This window comes from Maylandia zebra, linkage group LG18 (assembly GCF_041146795.1).
Source record: "Maylandia zebra isolate NMK-2024a linkage group LG18, Mzebra_GT3a, whole genome shotgun sequence".
In the NCBI taxonomy this organism is placed as follows: Eukaryota; Metazoa; Chordata; class Actinopteri; order Cichliformes; family Cichlidae; genus Maylandia; species Maylandia zebra.
In genome coordinates, this window is record NC_135184.1 from 11,905,863 (window position 1) to 11,921,176 (window position 15,314).

Consider the following 15,314-nt stretch of genomic DNA (forward strand, 5'->3'; position numbering starts at 1 on the left):
GAGTTCAATAAAAATTTAATAAAGAGGAACAACTGATAAAGGGATCCATGTACTGTATGAATCTTCCTCCTAGCAGTGTTGTGGTTTAAGGCTGATATGGTACCTCAGACACTTTTTGATTTGCACTAATTTAGCTACCAATCAACTTCAAATCACAGCAATAATTATGAAGAGAAAGAAGTTTAGACGGGAGAGTTCGTTCCAGTACTATGATGAAAGTAATTGTTCAATTGACTGAAAAAAATGGTTTTAAGGTTCTGTGATGTATATTAGCCCTTAATAATTATAACATTAATGTGCAAAAAATGGAAGATATTCTACTGGTAAGAGCATCACAGTACAAAACTGTACTGCTAAGCAAATGTTTGGAAGGACAAAGTATAGTTGCCCTTTTAGAACTCTTTAGCAGTACTGCTGAAAAAACAAACACACACACACACACACACACACCACTAGACATGTTCTTTGACCTTGACAAACAAAGATTGTTTATAGGTCTCTAACACTGTCCACGAGAGATGTCTAAAACTGAAAAACAGGCCTGGTTTTGGCCACCAGAGATATGTAATGGCGTTATTGGACACATGCACCACTTTCTCTCTGTGGCACCTACATACTGAAGGTTGTTGTGTCAAAACAATGGCCTCCTTTAAAGTGTAATAAAGCTGGCTCGGCCTCTTATTTGTGCAACAAGATTCTATTCCTGGAACAATGCATTAGACCGTGATTATCATTTGTCAGCCAAAAGGAACAGAATTCCCTTTCAATCACTCAGAGGTCAGGTAGCAAGTCATTTTGTTGAAGTAGAGGTGAATATATTCGTGAGCCTCTGTGTGTGTGGTGAACTCAGGACCTGCTTGATTGCCCAATTGCAAGAGACATTTATGGCAGGGAAAAACCTTGTGTAAACGTCATTTGCACCAGTTATTAGGAAGGTGTGGCAGATAGGTTGGAGCTGCAGTACAGCAGGGGTTCTGCCAAGCAAACGATTGATCATGGTAAGGTTAGAAGGCGGAGTAGATGGGTTGTCAGAACCCTGAAGATATTTAGGTCCTCATTACTGGGGGTCACAGTATCCATGACCTGCACGTTCAGCTGTGTCGCTTGAGTGCTCATGCACTAACAGCCAGGCTGCACTGTAAGCAGAGCCCATTCTCTGTCCCCGTGAATTCTGTTGGTCCCAAAAACTGTCCTTGATTGCCAGTGGGTTACAATTAAACTGGATTCCAAGTCCAGATTTAAAGTGATCACCATCAGAAATAAAAAATTATAGCGTAATATACAAGGATTGCAGACCACAAAGTCAGTCTGCAAATCTTTCTTAAAAATAATTGTGGATTGCTTTAAAATCAGTGCAGTATTTGTTGTCAAAGAAAACTTGTTAACATGCTTGGGTGTCACTGCACAGTGGGGAATTGTTCTTGCCACCATCTCCCAAGGTTGCCTTTTAAAAAAACAAACAATTTCAGCTAGTGGTGAAAGAGCTACAAAGTTGCTTAGCACTTATAAATTATATTCATATATATATTGTACCTTTGTACAAAGCCTTCACAAGGTGAGATCAAGGATGAGGTTTGAGGATGCAGATGCATTTTATTAGCTGAAGAGTAGGGCAGTACTTAATAGTAAATTTTCTATTCTCGGTGGTAATTCATGACTTTGCTCGTTGCAGCAGTTGGTAGACAGTTTAATGTAAGAACTGTGTTTGCCTTCTGAACCATAATTAACTTCCAAATTCGCGTATTCGTTGCAGAAAAATGCCTTGTCTTCCATAGCAGTTGCGTATAGTGTAAATAGAGAAATCAAAATGACTGTTTTGAGAGCCCCCTGTGTCTAGTGCGTGCCTTCAGAGGCTACAGGACTTCAGGAACAGAGATGAATGGACACAGAAGCGAGTGCAGCCGAGTGAATCCGAAAATCCTGCTGACCGACCTGTATGTGTTTTCTCCACGGGGGCAGAAAGAAGCGTGACTGTGAAGGGAGAGACGTAACAACTCCCTACCTTCCACAGCTCCTTCTGTGGGGGGAGACTGTGCGCAGACTTGTGCTTACTAATTAACTTGCCAGAGAAGAAAATTCACACAAAAGAGAAGAAGTCTCATTTCTTATCGTCTCGGGTTTTTTTTTCCCTCACATGCATGCAGCGACACTGAGCACTTAAAGCTGACGTTAACCCGTTAGCGGCGAGACGCAGGAGCTGCCACGAATAGATCCAGTATCCACGACCCCGGTCGGCTGACCGGGATAGGACCTCGTGTTCCTCTCGCACTGGACTCGTATCTTTCCCCCCCTCCTTCGCTTCTTTTACTCCTTGGACTGGTTCTAACTCCCGTTTTGTGGCTGTTAATTACATGAAGTGGATTGTTGTGCTCGCTACAAACTCAAACCGGGACTAAACGTTGTGGTAGAGAGACGGAGAGAAATGCCAACGGCCGTGACAAAGAGGAGATTCAGTAAGTGCACGTTATCTCTGTCTAAATGTCCCCCATTGAACTTGAGACGCGGCTTTTAGCGGTGCCGTTAAGTTGCATAACTTGCGAATTTTTTTTATTGTTCAAACGTTCACGAATTTGTTTGTTAAAAGTGGAAACACTTAGAAAAAATGGCATTAAAGGTGCACTACGTGAACTGCTGTCGTTCCGTTTGGGGGGGGAAATGGGGCTCCGACTAACCTCAGACAGCCACGCACACAGTTTGTTGCTGTTTTATACATGCTAACTCTAAATGTATAGCTAACAGCAACTTTTATTTCAGTGCCGAATGAGAGCGACTAATATGTGGTCCGCTTGAGAGACGGTCCAAGAAATATCCTGCCTCTCATTTCATAAAGAAAGCTACCCACTCAGATGTAGGTAAAAGGGAAAAGATGAGGTGGAATATTAATCTTATTTTTTCCTTTTCTTTTTTTTGTAAGCGCAAACCTGCGCATTTCATAGATTGCATGCACTTTTCAGTGAGCAGGAGTCTTCGCAGGACCGAAATCTTTAACCATGCTGAAAATCTGTCGACAATTACTAATGAAAGAATAAACGGGGGGAGCAGTGGTGGTCTTTGGGCTGCGAGCCCATCGTCACCCTGTTTTTCTTTCTTCTTTCATTCCTTTTTTTCGCAGGGTGTGTAATTGCGATGCGGTGATTTTGATCCCATTTTGATCATTACAATAAAGAACGATTTGCCCGGAGGTCCTAGCTGTCTCCAGACCTGGCTTTTTCACTTCGTGCGAGCGTGCATGAGTGCGCGGGCACGTCGGTGAGTCCTCAACCCCCCTCTGGCATATGAAATCTTTGCTCTGTCTTTATTTATCATTACCAGACAGGTCGGTGAGTCCTTGTATGCCCATCAGTTGCAGAGGCTCCTGTCATGTGTGTCTCATCCCTCACACTTGCTGCAGCACTGGCTGCAGAGGAAGGTTTCATGTCAAGAAACTGCTCCTTGCATCTCTGGCAAGAAAAAGAATAGATTTCATCACCAGCCCTTCATGAGAGACTTTAATTGTGGAGCAAATTTTATGACAGCGTTTACAATTTGCAGGTGCGCCACATCATCTGATAACCTCGAGGCCGGTTCAGATCGTGAACAGATGTCAATTGGTTTTTCACTGGGTGGATATACATATAGATTCCTCAGCATTGCATCAATCCCTCGCCCTGTTGGGTTTATTTAAAGAAAGGATTGGAAGCAATTTTGCAGGGTTGGTTATATGCTGAAGTGGGCTCATGGCCGTGCTTTATCAATACACGAATCCGTTTAAAGCTGTCACAGACACAATGAGGAGAGCTAACCATGAGCCACACTGTAACAGGATGATACAGGGTGAGTTAGTTTCTTGGAATTGCATCAGAGGCTCTCTGCAACCAAATCCTGGGCCCTGCTGCATGTTTGGGTTTCTAACTGCCAGCTGAAAAAAAAGTGACCCGGTGTATTTCTATTCTACATTTGTAGTGAGCTGTCCTATAGATGGTGTGTGGCTTATGCATATAGATTATTTTACCAGCAAACGTACGGATTTGTCAAACTTGGATGTCATTGCTTTCCCAAAGTAGGTGATTCTGATGGTGCTTCTGTTTGGCTCCATGTTTCTGAATTATTCTGGTGGACAGACATGTTATCAATTAAGCGTGTGTTAACAGAGCTGGAGCGTTAAGATTTTCTTCAAATTGCTTTGGATGGATTGTAGGGGAGTTAGAGTTTTTTGCTGTGTTTATCTTTGCTCATTTTCCTGTTTACTCTATTTTTTTGCGAGCTGTGAAAGCTATTGCAGAATGAATCTATATCTTTTTAATGCTCTCAGTGAAGTGTGTTTGTATTTTTGACCATGGTATATGTTTGTTTGAATGCTGGCACATTCCCACAAGCCATTAGGCTTAATTTACACCCCCCCAAGAAAAGACGTGACTTATTTGACTGTGATTGCCGCAGGATTATACTCTGGCCCACGATTGCTTGCTTGTTTTGTTTTGGATTTTGTGTGTGTGTGTGTGTGTGTGTGTGTGTGCAGGAAAATATCCTAGGCCCTTAGGCGGTGACGTCATTGTGCACACTGAAATTAAGTAGTTCTTATTACTGAGGTCAAGCAGCACTTTGCTAATTTCTTTGCTGATTAAAATTCATTGTTTTATTCTCCAGTTTTCAGAGCAGATATTAAACAGATCAAAAAACTTTAGCTAAGAAATCTGCTTTAGTTAAGATACTTTTTGGTCAGCTTGAACTGCACTGTAGACAAAGATGTGTTCTGCAGTGTTTCCCACAGAATTAGACTGGGTTTGAGGTATGTAAAGGATAAGAGATCATTACTTTGCTGGTTCTCCTTCAGTCGTTCTCACATCATTTGAACTGACTTCATCTTAATTGTCTGGAACTGCAGGTAGAAACAATGACTTCTGTCCTGCTCTCCAGCGTCAGCAAGTTCAGCGTAGCAGCACCAACAGGTGTTTCCCACCTGCTGCAGGTTCTACTTCAGAATGACCGTTTAGCTTCAGAGCAGAACAAGAGCTACAGTTGGCAGATGCAGTCAGAGATGGTGGAAGGTTGCTGAATGACATTGAGGACCACAACAGCGATCTGTCAGAGGGAAAACATTAGACAGGAAGGACCAGGGCTAAATGGCTAGTAGCAACTGAGCTTTCAAAATAAGAGTATCTATAAATAAATGAATAAAATTTTTATTTACAAAATATTGCAATACTTGGACAGTCATTAATATACCTGCACAGCTTGCCTAAGTGTGTGTTTTTAGATACACTTTTTAAAGCCATTTTAAACCCAAATTCTGAGAACAGGATTTGTGACATCGCATCGAGTTTGGAAGATAATCCTTGTCCACTGGGAAATATACAGTGTTGTCCAGAAACTTGAAGCTTGCATTGCTGATGAGAATGGGCTTTTGTGATGAGGGGGACATCTTGCATTCAGTGGTAGCGATGCACCGATCGATGTGCTGGTAATCTGAATCGGCTGGCTTGCTGCTGATTTAAGCTGACACTCACTTTCTTTTCTAGCAAGGGAATTTAGGTTTATACTGCAGAGGAAGTTTTGGTGCCCACCCAGGGAGGTTTCATCCAGGTCTGAAGAAAAATCCACTTTCCTTTTAAAGATTGGAATACCTAGGATGTCACTTCCTCGGGTGGGATACTCAGGCATTTGTATTAATCGAAAACAAGCAAATAAACAACACAAAACAGGAAAATGCAAAGATTTAAGTTGAAAAAGGAGTGATTGGATTTACCCCCTCCTACACACACACACACACACACACAAAGCCAGGAAAAAAACAAAAAATTTGATTTTACAAATAAATCACATCAAATAAAAGGCTTTTTATCAAAGCATGGCATTTCTATACATCTAAAGCAGGCCTGTAGGCAATCATTATCAACATGATAGTTTCAGGTTTTTGGTATTCCTTTAAATGGTGGAAAGCTGTCACAATTAATTTAGCAAGGACACACACACACAAAGTAAAAGTAACGATACTCTAACCTGCTTTTAAAATATTTGAGTGAAAAATGAGGTTTTTCACTGAGGATTTACTTTCCTTTTCATGTTGTTGATTTGTTGTGTTTGTTGGCCTCAGTACATCTTTGGCCTTTGTGGTGATTTGTGTATTCTTGTGTAGGGTATTTCCTAGCAGGCCTGGTTTGGGGCTAGTAGCCAGAGCATCTGCCTCAGCTCCCTCATATGCCGGTACTCCCTGGCAGGGGCTGGGCTGAATGGCACTGTTAAGGAGCTCCAGCTCCTCTGTGGCCACACACTGAAAAACCACTCGGCACAGCCCTCTCCCCGCCGATGCTTTCTCATGCTTTCAGTATGGGTAAAATCTTGGTAATTTCAGGGCCCTGAAGTTCTAATGAGAGGTTTTGCCCATAGTGCGTTGGTCTGTGGTGGGCGGGATCAGCATTTCTCAGGTTTATAGGGGATTATAACTGTTCTGAGATGCCTCACTGGCCCACTGTCAGGGCGTTGGCACAGAAAAACCAAAACTCTTTTTTTTTTTTTTTTTTAAACCACTCAAACTGGTTCAAACTGGTTGTGATGTGTTTCTGGCATAGAATTTGTTTGTCTGTAAGCTAAAGTTTACAATGAGAGCTGCAAATCAGGTCAGTAACTGTAGGTATAAGGGTTCAGATTCACATGCACATATGAGGTGTGCTGATTTTTCCGCCTAGGGGATCAGGATATCTTGCCGTTGCATCTATGGGGATGCTGCAAGCAGCAGCTATTGTCCTTTTTAGCATCCCATCCCCACATAGAGACAGGGTGCTCTTAGTAGCACGCATGGTGGATTTTTAACAATGCCTGTTCCTTAACGTCAGCAGCATAGAGGCAAAGAATGATTTACTACTCTGTCTGCAAGGGTAATGTAGGAGCAATTTGACTGCTGATTGAAACCAGGTCTACCATTTCAGAGTCCACTGGTGGCATTATAAACCATTTACACCAATGTTTTACAGGGCACCTCTGCATTTGGAAAAGTGGAAACAGACACAGGGGCTAAAAATGGCCTGCTCTACCATGTGCCCCCCCTTTTTTTTTATCCATTCCTTGTGCGGTTTGTTGTTTTTTATTTCAAACTATGTGAGTGCTACTGAGTGAAGTAGTGAATACAGATGACATTGAAAGGTCATATGTTAGGTTAATCAGTTCTGTCTGTTTTCATTTAGGCAGTCGGAGATATAGGGGGTCCATCTGCTTTTGATTAGGCAGCCTTTTCCCTAAGTGGTAAAGCTTTTCTCTCCAGCTGCTGAGAGTGAATTAGAGCCATGGTCCAATTTGTTTGTGGAGACCTATGGACATGTATGTAACTTGACTTGCACTTGTGTATACATAAAACATCGCTATTACTTAAATGGACCAAGCAGCGTCGATTGAGTTTTTACTTTGAAGCACAAATCGACTCGTTCCACAGTTAAAGTGTCACTGAAGAGCAAGAAAAAGCGAGTTTTCAGAGAAAAGTTCCAAGACTAATGAGTGAAGAATGCTGGAATTTGATGGCTCAGCCTTGAGGATATCAGTGATCTGTTATTGCCTCTATTTATGACAAGAACTCAAGAAAAGCTGCAGTAATTTCACAAACCTGTCAGCTGAGGCCAGTGACTCTGGTGGAGTGGGGCTTTATTGGTTGCTTTATAAGTTGAGTTAGTGTTGCTGTATCTCACTTGTATTATTTAAAAAATTTAATAAAAGCTGGATATTTTAACATTTGTTAAAGCAAAGATGCAAACATCAGTGAAAACGGTTGGCATTTGCTGCACTATAATTAAATACTGTCTTTAAAAGGGTTTTTGATGCAACTTTTGAAGATTTAAAATCCCGAGAGCCCAGAACATCACCGTCTCTTTTTTTCCCTGTTAACAAATTTTCTGATGTGAGAAATGGAAACTCTGGACAACTGTGGAACATCATACACACAATGTGCAGTTAGCTGCCCATTGGTATGCATAACAAAGTCTACAGTGAGATGTAGAAACTGTTGCTATTCATCTGCTGTCCCTGTGATCTCAGACAGTCCCAGATGGCTCTGCATTCTCAAAAGGCCATCTAATTAAAACCCGTAACCCCCAAAACACACAGAAGTGGGGTGTCTTGAGTTTAGTAACTGTTTTATTTTTTTTTAAACGTCCTATGTCAGCATTCCTGCTTTTTTGTATATTTTCTTTTCAATTAAGCAAAAGAGAAAGATCAGGATCATGTGATTTGTTCTTAATGATGGCATTGTGTTTATTTTTGCCTTTTATTAAGAGGAATGTGATTCTTAAGTAGAGAATTATCAATAATAATGAGTTTGGGGCCTACTGATGACGATGCTGCTGATGGCTTGGAAAAATGTACAGTACAATGTCGTAAGTACTTATACAATAAGTTAAGTTACGATAATATATCCATGGAAAAGTGGCTTAGAAATTACTATCTGAAATACACTGAATATCACTGCCTCTGTGTTCTCAAAAGAAAAAAATATTTTCTGCTTTTCTGATTGCTAAATTATAGCGTATAACATGCTTGTTGTAGCAACACGTTGTACAATGTAGCATAACTCAGTGCGGCGATAAATCAGGCTATTGACCATGCAATTTCCTCAGTATCTGTTCAACAGCAGTGATATGGTTGTTCATCTGAAGCGATGTCTTGTGGTTTGGCACTACATGAGAATGTTTTTGTTGCATTGTATGTGGCGGCTTTTGTTTTTGTATCATCCCACTGAGAAACCTCTTGCAGAGACTAAACTCCATTGTTACACTTTGTGCCCTCGAATACCGTAGTTTTATGCCTTCATAAAGATGGTATCATAGTAAATTGAAAATGGAAACATGAGACTCGTCCTCAGGCAGACCTTATTTTTGCGGTGTTGAAAACATATGAAATTGTAATGCCACTGTAATGCATCAAATCCAAATGTGAATTTTATGAATTAGAGTCCAAATAGCTTCATGTGCTCTACACTTGCCGCTCGTGGGTTATTACTTCTTTTGAAGGAGACGTTGACATCAGTTTTGTGGATGCTGAGGCTCGGGCTTTGCCACTGTAGAGGGTATTATCCCATCCTGTGTACTGGTAAACGTATCGGGCTGTTGACAGGAACATGCAACGCACGTCTAAGGCCTCGGTGCCTTGGCCGTTCATCTGCCCAGTCAGCAGAAGTCTGCAGATGACGCACTCTTTCATTTTAGACAAATGCTGGATGGGGACAAATGGATAGAGCAGCGGTTCAGCGGCTGGTGTCATTCGTTGCGCTTGTCATTGACTACCTATTCTTTTCAGCTTCTCATCTAATTAGGGCACACTGACTCACATAGTCTCACAAACACACAGATTGGTACCTGAATTGATGCAGAACATTACATGAAGGTCAAACAGTCAGCTGTCTTATCAAGCTGATTTAAATGTCACATACATAGATTAATCACTGAGTGCAGTTCACAACGAGCTAGTTTTTCACCCTAAACACGGTTTGACTTCTCGATTTTCAGAAATATTGCCTTACACTAACACTGGGTAAATTATCTTTAGAAAAATAGGAGACATGCCCATCTTTCATTTAGTGCTTTACTGTTCTTCATTGACATGTTGCAGCATAGTTGCCTAAGTGATAATGGGAAACATTTGACAGTCATAATGCAATTTTCCAGTTATGTTAAGAATCATGACTTTGCAAGTTTTATCTCGCATGCGTTCTTTCTTTAGATGGATGTTAGTACACTCCAGCTTTCTTTCTTTTTTTCCCCCAAAAGCTCCTTTGCTCAAGGGAATAACTGTCCAGTCCATTACCAGCTTTGGTGAGAATATGGTTATACGAGGACATGGATTCTGGGCGCTCTTTAAGGTGCAAAAATCTTCCGAAAAAGAGCAAGAAATCAGTATGAAGAGAGGACACTCGTCAAATTCCTTGTAGCGTACAGCCTCTGTAAAAGCAGTTGAAGTCTCACAGTTGGTTTGGTTTTTAGAGGCTTGGTAATATTGAAATTGTGTCAAGACAAGACAAACATTTTTTTCACACGTAAACAAAAACTGAGTAACTGACCTTGAGATGGTTGTGGCAAGTGAATTGTGACACATGAGCCCTCGTTGGCACTAACTGGTCATGCTAAAACACAACAGTTAATGGAAGAAAAGTGCATGCCTTGCACTCAGTCTGCCTCGCTGATATGGCAGATGGATAGGATTTTAGGGAGTGGGGGTGGGGCTCTTTGGCAGTGAGGGACAGCGATGACAGCTCTTCGTCTGTGGAGGGCTACCGAGGGCCTTGGCTCTGAGCACCTATTGTGTCCTCCTGACAGAGCCTTGATGCCATCAACGACCATTAGTGTTGACAGCATGTCATCGTGTCACACTGCAGCTCACGGTGAAGCAGTGAATAACTAAGAGCAGCAAATAAAAATGGCACACTGAGAAATAAACTGGATTTTGTAATGTGAGTCTGAAGATTTTTGTCTCCTATGTTTTGCAGGAAGGCTTGTCAGAGTTTATAAAAGCTGAACAGACCCAACACTTCATTTGAAATAGAAATATCCACTTCAAATAAATCACAAAGAATACAAAAACAATCAAGCTACAACAAAAAGACTAAATTATGTGCTGTCTAAATCTCATCTTGACTTTTGGCCTTTCCTTCGAGTGAGACAGTTGGGAAAGCTAGTGTTATGACACAAGTGAAGACAAGTGACTCCAATAAAGCCATGTAATGAAATAATTCAGTAAATGAATTAAGGGCTGAGCAATGCTTAAATGAGGACTTTTCCCACGGCTAGTCGCGCATTGCGCAAACCCCCCAAAAAACCTAATAATATGAGGCTGCCAATAATGTGCCATCAGGTCTCTAACTTGTACTTGTGAAATACTGAAATGTGTAAAGTATTTATATATTCAGAGTATAAAGGATAGCATCTTTAGGGTCTCTGGCGTTAAACAGGTGATAACAATCACAAACATATGTGAATGTTTATTCTTTTTTTTTTTAATTTATATACTTTTATGATAGTTTGATTCCTTTAGGATGTTATTCGAGTAAGATAACAAGATGGCCACAACAATCACAACAGGGGGACGAACCTGCAAAATTTTGTACATTTAGGCCTCACGTACACGGGTATTTTTGAAAACAGAGATTTTTTTTTTTTTTTTTTTTAAATCCGGTCCACACACGCAGATTTAAAAAAATATCTCTGTCCATATGTAAATGCAAAAAATTAAGTCAAACACTGTTAAGAACGCGCCAAATCCTAACCGCGTAGAAATGTTGGCCAATCAGAAGTCTTGAAGCCGGAGAGGGAAAGAGTAAGCAAAACCTTAGAAGTCTTAGTTTCACTTATCCAAAATGCCATTGACATGTGAATGAAAGGCCCAAACACATAGAAAAAGCTGCATTTTCAAAAATATTCATGTACATGTGGAGGTAGTTTTACACTAAACAACAAAATCTGCTGTAAAGCCAATGTGGAAATGCAAAAAAAAAAAAAAAAAAAAGTTCCTTCAGTGGCCACTTGAAGCTGGCTCTGAAAGCATCAATCGTAAAGTACTCACCAAAGACTCTTCTGTTAAAATGCCCAACTCTACATCATTAAATAGCATAGGGGTTTTTGTGTGGGGTTTTATGTTTTGGTCTGAAAAACCTTTTTGGTTTCCCCCCCTTCAGATATCACTTTACAAGTCACTCAACTGGAGTCTGTGTTGTTGGTTCTTGTGGAGCATTTCGATGGACCAATATTTGTAATACTTTTGCTGTGTGCTACAGACTGTCCTAGGAGTGTGCTCCAGTTTTAATGAAGGAAATTCTAGTATTTTATCAGTCTGTAACTTTGCACTAACTCCAAAATATTAACTTGGCAGTGTCCAAAATGGTAATGAACATTAGGCTTCAAAATGCCTAGTCCAGAGCAAATGGGACGCATTCCCATCGACCTTAACAATAGTAAATAACCATAAGCTTTTCTTTAGTGTAAGTCCACCTTCTCTGATATTATTAAAAAAAAAAAAAAAACTTTAAATTTTTAAATTGCATTTTAAAAATTGCCAACAGATAAAGCTGTAGTGTCTGATACTTTCCTTGAGGGATTTGTTTTAGTGTTTCACTCCCATCTCTCTGCAGTGAAGTAAAAGTAAGAGGGAATGGAGAAGCGCTGAGACTTTTGAACTTGCTTTTAATGGAATATCTTTGCAGTGACCAACATGATAAGTTGTTTCCTGGATCCCATTTATATATAAATATGGGCTATGATAATATAAATGGCCCTGTGTGTAGGTGCACATAACCAACATTCATCAGACTCACAATAAGTACATTTCAAGGTTACACACTGCAGTGCACAGCTGAAATCCTGTCGAATTTTCCTAACTGTAGTCAGAAAGTAATGGAATATCACAGCATGAGGTTACAGAGTGGTTTAGGTGGTGGAGGGAGGGGAACTCATTTGGCTCTGTTGGTACTAAATGGAATTTATTGTAGATTTAATGTCTATGGACATTGGATAAAAGACTGCTTTCCATTTCAACAAGGTCTAAAGGTTATTTTCCATTACCGCACATTCATGGGTGTGGTAGATCTTCCAAATAAATAAATATTTATTTACTCATTTTTTTTATGTTTCTTTTTATAGTGGCAAATACACAAGCATAAAATGCAAAATACAGCATATCATAGTATTAAAGCTGGAGCTAATTTTCAGCTTTTATTGCTAGATAGATTTTTGCTTTAACTTAGAACTGTATTTAATATCGTACACAACATATACGCTATTATACAAGACAAACTACAAAAATATTAAAAAATACCCAACCTGTTCCCTAGAAGGATGCAAAGTCCCTGATGACTGATGACTACGTGCACTGGATCAACAAATGTGACTTTATTTTCAATCTTAGTTTTAATTCTTGGAAATTTTGGATTCTTGCAAGAATAAAATAGTAAACCCTTACAAGAAGAAGGCTAAGGCATTCTTAGTCTTCATAGATACACCTGAGAAGTGAGCTAGTTTGCATTTAATGATTTAATGATGGCATTAAAACTTGGCAATTTCTTTGAACCTGACTTTAATGAGATATTGCCAGTTGCAAATTTTAAAAAGTGTTATAAAATAATAGTGTAGTCAAATTGTTTAAGCTAATCCACAATCTTTTTGGAAACATTTCTTTTACTATTACAAAAATGATTTTGATTAAATTAACTTGAACAAATTTGTCTTAGAGCAAGTTGCAAAGTTTCCCTCAGGAAAAAGTGACGTATACGTAAACAGTATATGTCTATTTCACAGGAATAGATATGTCTTAGTCCACATTTACATGTTCTGTGTTTTTTCCCTTCTTTTTTTTTTTTTTTTTTTTTTTTTGAATGTCTCTTGATGATTAGCAGCCTAGAAAAAAGTTTTGTTTTCATGTCAATGCTGCAAGAGTTTCTGAACATATTTGACCTGGAAGGAGTTTTCCCAAAGGTCTATGACCTAAAACTGCATTTGCATGTGGATGACAGACATAGAACAAGCAGTGTTTTGGAAGAAAAAAAACAAAACTGTGTGCTGTTGAACAAGACCTTTGTTAGACCTTTGTTAGACATCCCTTTTAGGCTTATATTATAAGTTATATTATGTCAGTGTCATTAATTGTTTTTTTGTTTTTTTTGGTGTTCTGTAGTATTGTATTCCTATCCTGCATACTAATTTGCGGTGGAGGGTCTGTTCTTTCTTTTAACCTGGTTTTCGTCAGCTCTGAGTCATTATGATTTATAACTAAATTTTTTGGATTTTTTGGATTTTTTTTTTTAGTCATAGCTCAAACATTTTACTTTACTGACACCCTTTGTTTGTGCCTACCAGGAAGAGTCAAGAGGACCCTATGGACTCAGCAAGGTGAGATCCATGTTACAGCTCCACTAAAAGGGCAATGATTCATGAGGCTAGCTCTTCTGTCCCTGGGGCTGGGAGGAATAGCTGGCATTATCTTCTGCAAATGGGTTTGAAAATGCTCTTGGCCAGGTTGACCAAGGCTGATTTATAGCTCAAGATGCGCTGAATGGCTTGGCTCTCATTCCCAGCATAAGTATGAGCCCCTACTACCACCGCATGCCTAAACATGCACACAGAAATGCAAGTATACTTACACCTCGCCCAGTTCACTGCGTTCAATCTGCAGTTGTGAAGTTTTCAGCAGACGAAAAGAAACAGAAGTAAATTTATGACATCAGAGCAGAATAAGTAGTCTGTAGTTCTTAATGTCAGCCCAAGGATAAGCAGTTTTCTACCTTTATCTTTCTTTGTCAAAGCGTATATACAGATACGAACCTTATCCTTGAGTTGAAGTTGGAACCACTGTCAAAGAAATAGAAATTGCCTCCGAAAAAAATTATTCCTTTTTATCTTGAATCGAAGATAGAGCTCCTCTTTCAGAAATAGTGTGAAACAGTGCAGTTAAGCTTCTCTGGACAGCTTAGTCTTAAGAATTTTCTTTGAGTGTTTCCCATCCTAATAAGTTGTATTTCCATGTCTGATCTTTGGATCCTCTTGGCAGCTCTGAATTTGTTCCAGCCAGGTAATATTGCATACAGTACTTGAGATAAGACGGCATAATCTGAAAATGTTTGGAAAAGCTTGAGTCCCTTGAAATGGTGCCCATTTATTTAAAGCCTTCAATTGTCACAAAGCAATTAATGTGGCAAACAACATCACCGTGCCTCTCGGAAGGGCTCAGGATTCTCTAGTCCCTATTAAGTCAGGCACTCCCCTCTCTGATTCCCATGCTGTTTCCTATGTAACATATAGAAATGGTCTCATGCTTCACACGCAAAGGGGCATTAGTCACATTGTCAGGTAAACGAGGACTGCGTATGAACAGGCGGATTGTAATTGAAGGTCATAACGACATCAAACATGTCCTTTCTTGTGATTGCATTTAGCCTTTTCTTATAGAATTGTAGGGACCGGCAGAACCAGAAATCGGGAAATCATATTACAAATAAGGTTACACAAACTAGATATGACTTAGTTTGTGAAACGTCTAAAATGCAAACTGACAGTGAATGTTTTAGCCAACATCACCTGCTTGTAGCGTTGCAGCAAACCCCTTTTTAGAAGATTCCTAGCTCTGTCTCACCATTCTTACGTAAGATCCAAAGGAAGGCAAAATGTGAGCTCAAATCTTGTCTCCCAGATGAGCCTCTGGAATTCAGTAGAGGATCAGCAGCAGTAACTCTGGATTTTAATGAGTGACATTTAAAGTCTCTCTGTGTTAGAAGTCTCCGCATGATGTTTGTCCAAGCTATTATGTATCTTCTCCTGCACCCCCAGCCCCTCATCAGAAAACCAGCTTTTCCAAGCAGGTTGTTAAAGTTT

General features: G+C 39.9%; 1 protein-coding gene across 16 annotated transcripts in view; it reads left to right on the plus strand.

Annotated features, from left to right (window-relative positions):
• The first annotated feature begins 1,959 nt into the window (after positions 1-1,959).
• Positions 1,960-15,314, plus strand: part of LOC101471578 (receptor-type tyrosine-protein phosphatase F) — a 174,002-nt gene continuing 160,647 nt past the window's right edge. For 6 of the 16 annotated variants that reach the window (XM_076876590.1, XM_076876593.1, XM_076876589.1 and 3 more), the window contains exon 1: positions 1,961-2,453. The gene's annotated coding sequence lies outside the window, so the exon portion shown is untranslated. Of the gene's footprint in view, positions 2,454-15,314 lie in introns of all 16 variants that reach the window. The other 10 variants (XM_076876598.1, XM_076876601.1, XM_076876599.1 and 7 more) reach the window with 3 other exon arrangements.